The sequence below is a fragment of the Drosophila serrata genome, unplaced genomic scaffold, assembly GCF_035046125.1.
Source record: "Drosophila serrata isolate PLE 108 unplaced genomic scaffold, ASM3504612v1 contig_329, whole genome shotgun sequence".
NCBI lineage: Eukaryota > Metazoa > Arthropoda > Insecta > Diptera > Drosophilidae > Drosophila > Drosophila serrata.
In genome coordinates this window covers 8,107-19,656 of record NW_028257227.1, presented here as the reverse complement: position 1 = coordinate 19,656, position 11,550 = coordinate 8,107, and the positions used below count along the sequence as shown (strand labels likewise).

The following is an 11,550-nucleotide window of genomic DNA, read 5'->3' as shown; positions in this document are numbered from 1 at the left end:
CTAGGAATTTGTCGCGAATTTCAGCACGAATTACCCCCTGAATCAAAAGGGAATTTCGGAAGGGATTCTGAACAGAATCATACAGGAATTTGATACGGAATCAGGCATAATCGTAGGGGAATTTAGAGTAGAATCAGATAGGAATTCAGAGGAAAACGTGTAGAAGCTCCCCGTAACCCCCATAGTAAATATCTGACGCAATTTGTAATACATTTTTGTATTTATTTATTCATTTAAAAAACTTTATAATTTGTTCAATGATTACCACAATTTTTCTTAGCATAACTTCTTGCATTTTCCCTAAACGTATGTTACGGGTCTTTCCTTCCGGCTGTTGCCTCGTCAATCTAATAGTAAAATACATATGTATATTCATATGTATGTTAGAATCAAATGGACAATATTTTCCATAAATATACACACCAATTAAGAAGAAAACAAATACTGGATATATAATGGCCTTCTGTTCACACCGTCCAGGTTCAAAAGCAATTCTGGAAATGAATTTATTAACTGAATACAAATAAGTCACTTACCCTTTAAAAATATTTAATAAATTACATTGCAAAACACTTGTGAATACTTCAGCTGTTATTAGAGCTGTGAAAAAATCGATTTCAACAACGAGATTATCGATTCTTTTTTTTCGTTAAATAATATTTTTCATCATCTCAATCTAATTTCGGAACCGCTGCTCCGAAAATGTTATGAAAATAACAATTAATTGTTGAGCAGTATCCGAACACAGGTAGAATTTTCATTGCCTACTTTGTTTCGGAGCTCTCTTACCGAAACCCATGAGATTTGTTTTTGTTTTTAGAACATGACACCAGGAAACAGGAAAGGAATTTTGGGACTGAAGGGAGCCTTACGCTATTAAATGAGTCTCCCAAGCGCAAAAAAACTGCTATTGGTGGGCAGTATGTTGACGGACTCCAATTACCTGCAACGGGCTCTTAGCAGCAGCCTCCCTCGGCACAGTGCTCGACCTCAGCATTAATTCCAAGAGTGCGCAGATCGAGCGCGGCTCGAAAAATGTTTAAATTTTCTTCTCTAGGGATATTTAATGTTTTAAAATAAATGTCCTTAACGAACTCTTTAACACTATTTGCTCTACTAACTTCTGGCCAAGGAGTTCGAAACGAAGAAAAAGAAAAAGCGGCCTGATCATACCACTGCGCCTTTTACGTCTTCCAATCCCGACCAAAACAACTAACCTAATCCCTAGGTCTTTCCTATCAGAATGCAAGAGGCTTACGTAGTAAGCTTTCTAACTTATATTCTGATAGCCTTTCGATTGCATCTCAGGATATTGTGCTCACACAAACCTGGTTAAAGCCGGAGATTCTGAGCTCCGAAGTTTTTCCAGCTGTGCTCACAGTATATCGGCTAGATCGCCCTGTCAAGTGCGAGGGTTGAGTTCTTATAGCGGTGGACTCCTCACTTACGTCAGAATTATTAACCTTCGAGGAATGTAACGATGGTTACATGGTTTCCAGTAAACTTTAAGGTAGAGACCAGTTGGTAGTCCTAGGTGATTTTAATATCCCTGGTGCTATTTGGTGCTCAAATAATTTCTCCAATAGTCGGATTTACAAACAGATCTCAATAATTTTCAAACTTGGTGCCGTGTAAACTTATTAAACTTAAACGGCTCGAAATGTAAGCTAATGACATTCTCTCGTGTCGTTCCTAAGCTTGCTACTTACACGCTAAACTTCTGCTCTTTGGAAAAAATTAATTCAGTTGATGTTTTGGGCGTCCGCTTGGACCCAAAACTTGACTTTATTGACATGCATACTGATATTTAGTAAACATGCAAGCAAACCACCTGGCAGCACGCCGGTAGTCAATTTCCTCGTATTCTGTCCTATATTTTTCATCGAGACTACAAACACCTAACCCAAACAGGCACCTGCCACGGGCCACTTGAGTGTACTGACCGTAGTGCATCGACGTCCAAATTAAATAAAAGGCAAGCTTTTAGAAATCTTGAGTTTATGGTTAGATATTTTGTAATTTGGTGCCGCAAACGAATCTTGTTGAATTATTTATTTTTTAATGTTAATGTTTATTTTTTTTTTAATGTTAATTGTCACAAAATTAATCATTTAACATTTTTTTATTTTTTTAAACCTAATATCAACTACGAGATATGGTTTTAAGTTTATCCAGCTTTAGATTCAATCTTTTATTTCTATAAATACATTTCTCTAAGTGCTTGTAATAAGATACAACATGCTTATCTCCATATGCATGTATGTACGTATGTATGTATACGTGCACTATGTAATAATTTATTACAGAAGAATTTTTAAAGTGGTTTACATGTCAATTATCCTATTGGCTAATTTATTTGCCATGGAATCAAAAATTGGCATTGGTCTAATGCTTAGCCTCAATTTAGGCTTCACTTTTATATTGAAGCTAGTCGTTTTAATATCAACTGCGGCATCGTAAAACAAAAATGATTATAATCGACCAGGGTTGGTCTCTTGTTATAAATGCTATAAGTAAATATATAAAAATTAATAATAGTAAAAACAAAATTTAATAATAAATAGATAAATAATTTTTTTTTTAATCATATTTTTTATTTAGTAGGAAACTATCTAAATGATAGTACAGTGTGCATCTTTTTGAATGAGAGATTTGTGATCCAGCTGCAACAATTTGAACATTATTCTAGTTTAGTATTAATTAATGTAAAATTATTAAATGAAACGTTTAAGAAAGATCAGTTAGAAAAGGAAAATGGTAACTAGCTTCTACAGAAAATTACAATATCCATTGAGGTTACACACTGACAGGTAAAATTATAAAATATGTTTTTGGGATTACTTTTTGGCCATCGATTGAAATTAATGTCATTGGTTAGTCTTTTATTGTATTTGGTCCAGATGTCATTCGTTTTGTGGATACCTTTACAAAGGCTTCAATGCATTCAAGATGGCGTTCCTTACATAACAAATTCGTTTTCGCATACATTGCAACGGAGTTCAAGGAAGAGCTGTTGAAAAGATCATTTTTCGAAGGTAACTTTTATAAATGTTTTTCTGCCTCGCCTTTATTAAATTAATTTCAGATCAAGCAAACCTTCTTTTTGTTGTACGAGACTATGCAACCGGCAATATTTTCGACATGAAGACCAACAAATATGTGGGGCCTAGATCAGAAAACCCAGCCCAGCTTAGACTTTTTGATAGGTACCATGTCTCCGAAAACCGATTTCAGGAGGGCAAATCTCTTTTCCCTTACAAATTTAGAGATTTGAAGGGTCGCGAAGTCACTATAGCTGGGTTCAACTACCCTCCATACACTGTTATTAAACAAGTAAGATTCACTTTATATAATATACTAGCTGTACCCTGCCACGTTTCTCTGCGGCATATTGTGGTTGCACGCATAAGAAATAACTCAAACAAAAAAGAATAATTTTCATATACATTTAATTCTGTAATACTTGTGGGTATGCAATATTCTTCGTTTCTCCATTCTCCGCGTAAAATATAAAGACTATCTGGTTTTCCGACACGGGAACACGCAACATATAATTGTCCGTGTGAAAAACAATCTGTATCCAAATCAAGACCACACAACTCCAGAGATTGACTTTGAGCTTTATTAATAGTCATTGCGAACGCTAAACGAATGGGAAACTGCAATCTCTTGAACTGAAACGGTGTTTCAGTCGAGATCAGAGTAATTCTAGGAATGAGGACATCTTCACCTTTGAAAGGACCTGTTATGATCGTTGCTTCTACTACGTTATTCATCAATTTCTTGACTGCGAGTCGCGTACCGTTGCAAAGTTTCGGCTGATTTATATTTCGGAGCATGATAATCGGCACACCTATTTTTAATTTCAATATGTGTGGTGGCATTCCAGGCAGATCAAGTGAGTTTAGAAATTCCGTAGGGTTATTAACTGCTTCCTCTGCCTCCACAACGGGGTCTATCGACTTATATGTAATTTCGTCAGTTTCTATGCTGGACTGGATAACATGATTGAGCTGGTATACATCTTTGTTCTTGGCAGCGAGAATCGCTCGTCCACTGAGCCAATCGTGATTCCTATAATTTATTCGGATATCGGGGAACACTTTTTGGATAAGTCCTTCCTTTGATGTAACTAAATTACAGAAATTCTCGGGCAATACTATTTTGCTCGACGTCTCATTGACTGGCAGCTTTCCGTTCTCCGTGTTCAGTAGCTGTCGTGAGAATACGTCGGCTGAGTCATCGTTCTGTAACTGGACACGCATATTCGTCTTCAACTGTAATGTACGTACATGTTGCCACAATATAGAATATTTTAGGCAAGCATTTATCTCGTCAGCTGGTGTCGATCGGGAAATCACAGGCACCGTTTGCCTGAAATCCCCTGCGAGCAATATTAACGCATTCCCAATTGTTTGGACAGCTCCATGCAAATCCCGCAATGATCGGTCGAGAGCCTCCAGCGATTTTTTGTGTGCTATTGTGCACTCATCCCAAACAATGAGTTTACATCTTTGCAATACTTTTCCCATGCCAGATGCTCTGGAAATGTTGCACGTAGCAGTCTCGATGATTTGCATGTTCAACTGCAACTTCAGCGCTGAATGAGCAGTCCTTCCACCAGGTAACAATGTCGCAGCGATTCCAGATGAAGCAAGAGCTAAAGCTATGTCCTTGTTAGCTCGAACCGAAACCAGAATCAATGTAATGAGGAATATTTTCCCCGTTCCTCCTGGAGCATCCAAGCTTCAGCAACCCTTGCCCTGTCGCGTTCATTATTTTGAGAGTGAATCAAATCGATTGCTGCAGAACGCGACTGCCTAACTCTCAATCGTTTTCTCTCAAGCCTATCTGCTCGTCTTTCTGCTGATTCCGCGTTGTGCATCTGCATTGCTCTCAGCCGCTCAGTCTCTCGGATGGAGGCCCGCTCTTCGTCAGTCATATTCGTAATCTTACGTCTTTTTGCTTCTGTATTGCGCGTACGACGACCCAAACTCGACTTCTTGGGTGGCATGACTTTCTAAAACTGAATAAAAGAATAAAATTTTAATCTCCAATTTCTTCTTTCAATATTTTTGGGATGTTTGACAGGAAATGCTTCGATTCAGCTGGCTGCCTGTAGAGGGCGCAGCAGTAGGCGCACGGGGAAACGCGAAAAAACTGATATATTCGCAAACGCAGATAAGCTATCAACATCAAAAGTAGACAATAACCGAGCTGGAACCTCAACGCATGTTGTGTAAAAATTTGGGCTTAAACGGTTCAGAACTTTTCAAGTCTATGAAGGAAGTAGACACAAACAGAGCATTTTTATATATATAGATTATTAAGTTATTAAATGGATTTTGAAAAGTATTAGAGGACCTTTAAATCACTTGCAATGAAATTTAGTTTATCTATCTACTCTGTGTCGCTTTTTTGGCAATTAAAATAAAAATGAAAACTTACTTCGGCACGCCGAAATATGTATACCATTAAAATTGGCAATTCGATCATTAATATTTTATAAAATTTAAATATATAAATATATTTGTGTTAAAAAACATCGAAGTAATGTCTAATTGCATTACAGTCCTCTATACACTGATAAAAAAAGAAAATCTTTATTTAAAATTTTGTGCATCTATCATAAAGCCGGTTCCCTGCTTCCGTTCCCAGACAGCGAACACAAATTTCTTTTTCTTGGTGATGATGGAAATGAAGTAGATGCACGTTATGGAAGAAGTAGACGAAGTGGCAATTGTCATAGTCGGGGATCAGTTTCAACCTCGAGATATTGTTTTCCATCGACGAAACGATCGATTGGAAAACGTCGCAGAAACTCACCGTTTTTACGATGCTTTGCAGTATCCACTAATCTTCTGGGATGGTGCCGATGGATACCATTTCAATGTGAAGATGGTAGATCCAGTCAATGGTGTAGAAACGAATAAAAAGTGCAGCGCGATGAACTTTTACTCATACAGGTTAATGGTTCGGAGGACCGATTGCAATCATATATTGAAATGTCGTCAGTTGTTTCATCAGTACATTGTCGATATGTATGCAAAAATTGAAACAGAACGTTTGCTGTTCCTCCGATTGAATCAGACGAAACTTCGGTCCGATGAATATATACATTTGCGGGATGCTGTGATGAATGACCGTAATACAACCAACGTTGGAAAGCTCACGATTTTGCCATCCTCATACATAGGTAGTCCACGCCACATGCATGAATATGCTCAAAATGAAATGGCATATGTTCGTTGCCACGGCCGTCCAGACTTATTTATCACCTTCACATGCAATCCAGCTTGGGACGAGATAGTACAGCTGTTATTTCCTGGACAATCGTATAGGGATAGGCATGACATCACAGCCCGTGTTTTCAGACAAAAGCTCAAGTCACTGATGGATTTTATTGTGAAACATGGAGTTTTTGGATCTGTGCGGTGCTGGATGTATTCAGTAGAATGGCAGAAGAGAGGATTGCCGCATGCGCACATACTGATTTGGCTGTATGATTTTTATCAAAATTACTCCAGATGAAATCGACGATGTTATATGCGCTGAGATTCCACGGGCCGAGGTTAATACGGATTTACATGAAGTTGTCATCAAGAACATGATCCATGGCCCATGTGGTACCCTCAACCCATGTTCACCATGCATGGTAGACGGGAAGTGTTCCAAGCGATATCCTCGAGCATTTACAGCCAACACCGTAACAGGGGATGATGGATATCCTCTGTATAGGAGACGGTCAACTGAAGATGGAGGGACTTCGGCAAATTTAAACATGAGAATTGGTGATATTGAGGTAGACAATCGTTGGGTGGTTCCATACTCACCACTATTGTCAAAATCATACAAAGCGCACATAAACGTAGAATATTGCAATTCCGTGAAATCGATTAAATATATCTGCAAATACGTGAGTAAAGGCAGCGATATGGCAGTTTTTGGTGTTCAGGCAGAAAATGGTGACAACAATGCAGTACGAGTAGTCGATGAAATATCTCAATACCAGGCTGGAAGATACATAAGCAGAAACGAGGCTGCATGGAGAATTTTTTCGTTCCCTATTCATGAACGCTATCCAGCTTTAGTTCACTTGGCTGTCCATTTGGAGAATGGTCAACGTGTCTATTTCACAGAAAGAAATGTGCAAGAAAGAGTCCTGAATCCGCCAGCGACAACTCTGACTGCCTTCTTCACCTTATGCCAGGAAGATGATTTTGCCAGAACCTTGATGTATTCAGAAGTGCCCTCTTAACCATAATATTCCACAGAGAAACGTGGCAGGGTACAGCTAGTTCTTAATAAAATCTTAAAAGAGGAACAAAAAATGTTATTCCTTAAAACTTTTGATCGTTACATACCTAGAAAATACATTCTTCGTAATATCTAAGAAATAAATGCTATGTAAATTAAAAAATTAATCTCTTCATCGGTTTTTTATAATTTTATGGTACATACACAGGGTACTAAAGCCAATGCTCTTGACAGAAGTGTACCAGAGGATTCCGACCTCAGAAATGTTTATATCGATGGTACTGAAACTCGATATAACTGCAGAGTCCAAATCGACACATGTAAGTACACAAGTAATAAAGATGGAATGCATCATCAAAAACATTTTTTGTCGGGAAATGTCAAAGTGCTTCAAATCAATTTTCGTACTGCCAAAAACCTCTTATTTTTAAAAAATGGCAACTGTCCTAAATAATAATAAAAACAAGAAAGGAAGCTTGTAGATTGAAATTCAATTACTAGGAATTAATACAGTTATAAAAAACATTGAAGTAATGACTGCTTTCATTTCCTTCACATATACATATTATATTTACAGTTTAACATTCAAAGTTTTGAATTACCTCTTTATCTAACGATCGTTTGTATGGCAGCTATATGATCTAGTAGTCCGATTATCATAAAATTTAAACCAAAATTTTAGAATAATATTAAAGAGCTATATCCCACATTTGAAAGAAAAAATTAAAATTGAAAATCTGTTGAAAACTGAAAAAGTTAAAAGAGTTTGATTGTAATAATATCTCGATCGTCCCTATGACAGCTTTAAGATATAGTAGTAGGACTTTATTAAGTTTTAAGAAAAATTGTAAAAAAAATTGTTAAAAACTGAAAAAGTTATATATATATATATAATTTTTTTTTTTAATTTTCCGATGTTCCGTTCCGACCCGTTCCGACTTATATATGAGTCAGAGTATATAGAGGGCTAACTTCCAAGTTTCATTCAGATAAAAACTGAGAGACTAGTTTGCGTAGAAACGGAAAGTCGGACGGACATCACTAGTTCGACTAGGCTGTTGATGCTGGTCAAGAATATATATATATATACATAGTTTATATGGTCGGAGATGACTCTTTCACTGCGTTGCAAACTTCTGACTGAAATTATAGCACCCTGCAAGGGTATAAGATTTGGCGAAAGTTTCACACCACCTTCGCAGTTTCGATAAACTCCCCATCTGACCGGTTGTCTTTCGTCTTTGTGCAGGAACTTCATCTGCAGCTCATTTAGCCTTCATCGTTATTCCCTGCTTGACTTCGTCTCCATTTCCGTGAGAAGTGCCTTAGGCACCTTAGGCACCCTTAACCTTGTTGAAGGGGAAGGGACTGTTACTATAACACGTCGTGTATATCAGGGAGCTGCGATTAACGGGGTTCCGGGAAGTTTCCCTCCAATATGCACGTATAGACTCTAACAACCGAGTCGTCGATTTAAAAGGGTATTCTGCCTGGCGTAGGGTTTGGCTTGGGCAAATCCGCGGCCAATCTTTCTTCAAATCGCCGTATCCTAGCTTCGCTACTTTGCAGTATTAGTAGCTCTGGAGAGCTACGTAAGCTATACCTTAAGCTATTTTAAAGTCGTCCTAGATTTGCATTTGTGTATCACTGAGTTTTCAACCCGTGTACACTGATGATGGCAGAATGTGGCGATTGTAGGGTACAGGGATCAGCTAGGCAGTGCCTCTGGATAGCCACACTGCCCAAACAACTGAGGGTGACGCCCCGTGCAAAGAGTCATGTGACAGCTTAATGAAAAAAAGTACCAACAATTAGAGTACACTGCTGTAAGAAAGAAATATTACAGGGGAAAAGCGTGGGACTGGCTTAAGTGACAACTGTAGGAAGGGACCGGACGAGGCCTTCATTGGAGTGGCCAGGTGAGCCTTGTGACCGTTCGCGAGTGACTCTACAATATGGTAAATGGCGCCTGTTTGCATCGCTGTCGACTATAGCGCTACCAGATTCCCTACAGTAAACTCCGCTCGATCGTGAATCTCCTGCAGGCGAACTGCACGTGCTCGACAGTCTCCAGTTCCATCAATGCACCAAATGCAGGCTGTCCTCCTGTTTTTCTTATTTTTTCTACAGTAGCTAAAATGTACTCAAAAACTGAATTCTTTTTACATATGAGTATAAAGATTTCGAATTTTAGTTCATTGTATCGAAATCTAAAACAAAAGTATATTTATTTTACATTACCTTCCTAACGCTACAAGTTAGTCACAATCGGTTTGTAAATCACTTTTCTTGTTTAAATCTACAACTACAATATAAATACAATATTCAAAATAATGTTTTACTTAATAATTTATATTTTATAGCTGACGCCAACGATTGGGGTACCATTTACGCAAATATATCTGGAAATGGTGCACTAGGTATGGTTATTAATAATAAAGCGGATATCTGAATTGGAGCCATGTACTCGTGGTTCAAGGACTACAAATTTCTAGACATCTCTATGTACCTTGTACGATCTTGCATAACATGCCTAGTTCCGATGCCGTTGCGGGTAGCCGGTTGGTATATTCCACTTGAACCTTTTCAAGCAACTCTTTGGTCTGCGGTATTTGTGTGCTTATGTATAGAAACCATGGGATTGATTATAGCATATCGGAGCGAGCAGAAATTATTTTTGACACCCAGCGAACGGGTTGGATGGTGGAGTTGTGCAAAATACGGACTGTCCACGACTTTTAAATTTTTAATATCACAATCAGGAAATAGCAAAGCACATTCAATTACAGTTCGTGTGCTCCTGTTTGCCTGTTTCCTTAACGACCTAATTATTACCAGTATATATGGGGGCGGCCTTGCCAGTATATTAACAATACCCAGCTTGGACGAAGCAGCTGACAATGTGCAACGTTTACGCTCTCACCAATTACAATGGGCCGCCAATTCTGAGGCATGGGGTGTCAGCCATACGTGGTTCTGATGACGTGAGTTCTTTTTACATTTAAAAATACTGAAATAAAGTTATATTACTTACGGAAATCATTTGGCAGCCCCTAGTTCAGGATCTGTTAAATAAATTTCGGATCTATGGCGATGAAAAACTTCTTCGGCTTGCAGAGGATCCGCGAGTAAACATTGGTTTTGCTGTTGAACGTTTGTTCTTTGGTAAGAAATCTCTCCTTAAAATAATTTGGATCTTATATTGATCTCACAGGTCACTTTGCCATTGGGGACTATTTGGTGCCACAAGCAATTGACCAGCTAATTATAATGCGGGATGATCTTTATTATCAATACACAGTAGCTTTTGTGCCGAGACTTGGCCACTCCTAAAACAGTTCAATTCCCTAATATACAATTGGCACTCTTCCGGGTTCGATAAATATTGGGAGTATCGTGTGGTAGCCGATAACTTAAACCTAAAAATACAACAACAAGTCGAGAGCACTATGTCTGGTAGTCCAGACGTTGGTCCAGTCACCTTAGGAATGTCGAACTTCGCTGGAATCATTCTTGTTTGGCTATTGGGCTCTATTTTAGGCACGTTTACTTTCCTTGTCGAGCTTATTTTACAAGTATTCCTCAACTTAATTTAAACATTTCGTTTTTGGATAGATTCAGTTATATCTGATATTTTTCTTTTCCGAGCTCATAAGGTTATTGTTGGATTGATAGATTTCATTTATTTTGTCAACTAATGGGTAATAGTATAGTGAAAAAGCTGTCATAAAGTGTGGGAATAAAATGACGAGCAACTATAAAAAATAATAGACGCGGTGAAATTCAAAGTAAATGAAATACTATTTCTTATCATTCTACTTACGTAAAACTGTTAAATAAACCTATTACACCATAATCCAATTCACAATGATAATTTTAATATAATTACAATTATAACTATGTATTTCTTGACGTAAAACTAAATATATTATGTTGTTACCAAATTTGGTAGTTTAAGTTAATCTAGTTCACACCGAATAGGAACTTATTTATTTAAAAAAAAACTTTACTATTTGTCAGTTTATGCAGAATAATGTTGGAGTTACTGCTGATTTACTGGAGATGATATTTTAAATATAAAAGTGCATGAAGGCGATCACAAAGCACAATGTTTTTGATGGCGAGGTTGAGACCCGCGTAATCCAAGTCAGAATTATGGCATAACCTATACCAAAGACATTACAGTTTTTAAGATGCCTTACGACCACACATTCGTTTTGCAATATGGGGCTAATTTTTTGATTAACACAATGGCGTCTTCCTGCTTTCACATAGTTGAAAGCGTACAATCTA

General features: G+C 37.7%; 1 long non-coding RNA gene and 1 pseudogene across 2 annotated transcripts; one reads left to right on the top strand and one right to left on the bottom strand.

Moving 5' to 3' along the window:
* Positions 1-201: 201 nt before the first annotated feature.
* LOC110189557 (uncharacterized) lies at positions 202-1,189 on the bottom strand. Of its 2 annotated transcripts, XR_002319956.2 has the most exons (3): positions 562-1,189; positions 424-494; positions 202-347 (listed from the first exon to the last, which is right to left on the bottom strand). It is a non-coding gene; the product is annotated as an uncharacterized LOC110189557 (long non-coding RNA). The 2 variants fall into 2 exon arrangements; XR_015272755.1 differs by having other exon boundaries at positions 424-1,189.
* Positions 1,190-2,725: 1,536 nt separating this feature from the next.
* Positions 2,726-10,888, top strand: LOC110189318 (uncharacterized; annotated as a pseudogene).
* The last annotated feature ends 662 nt before the right edge of the window (positions 10,889-11,550 follow it).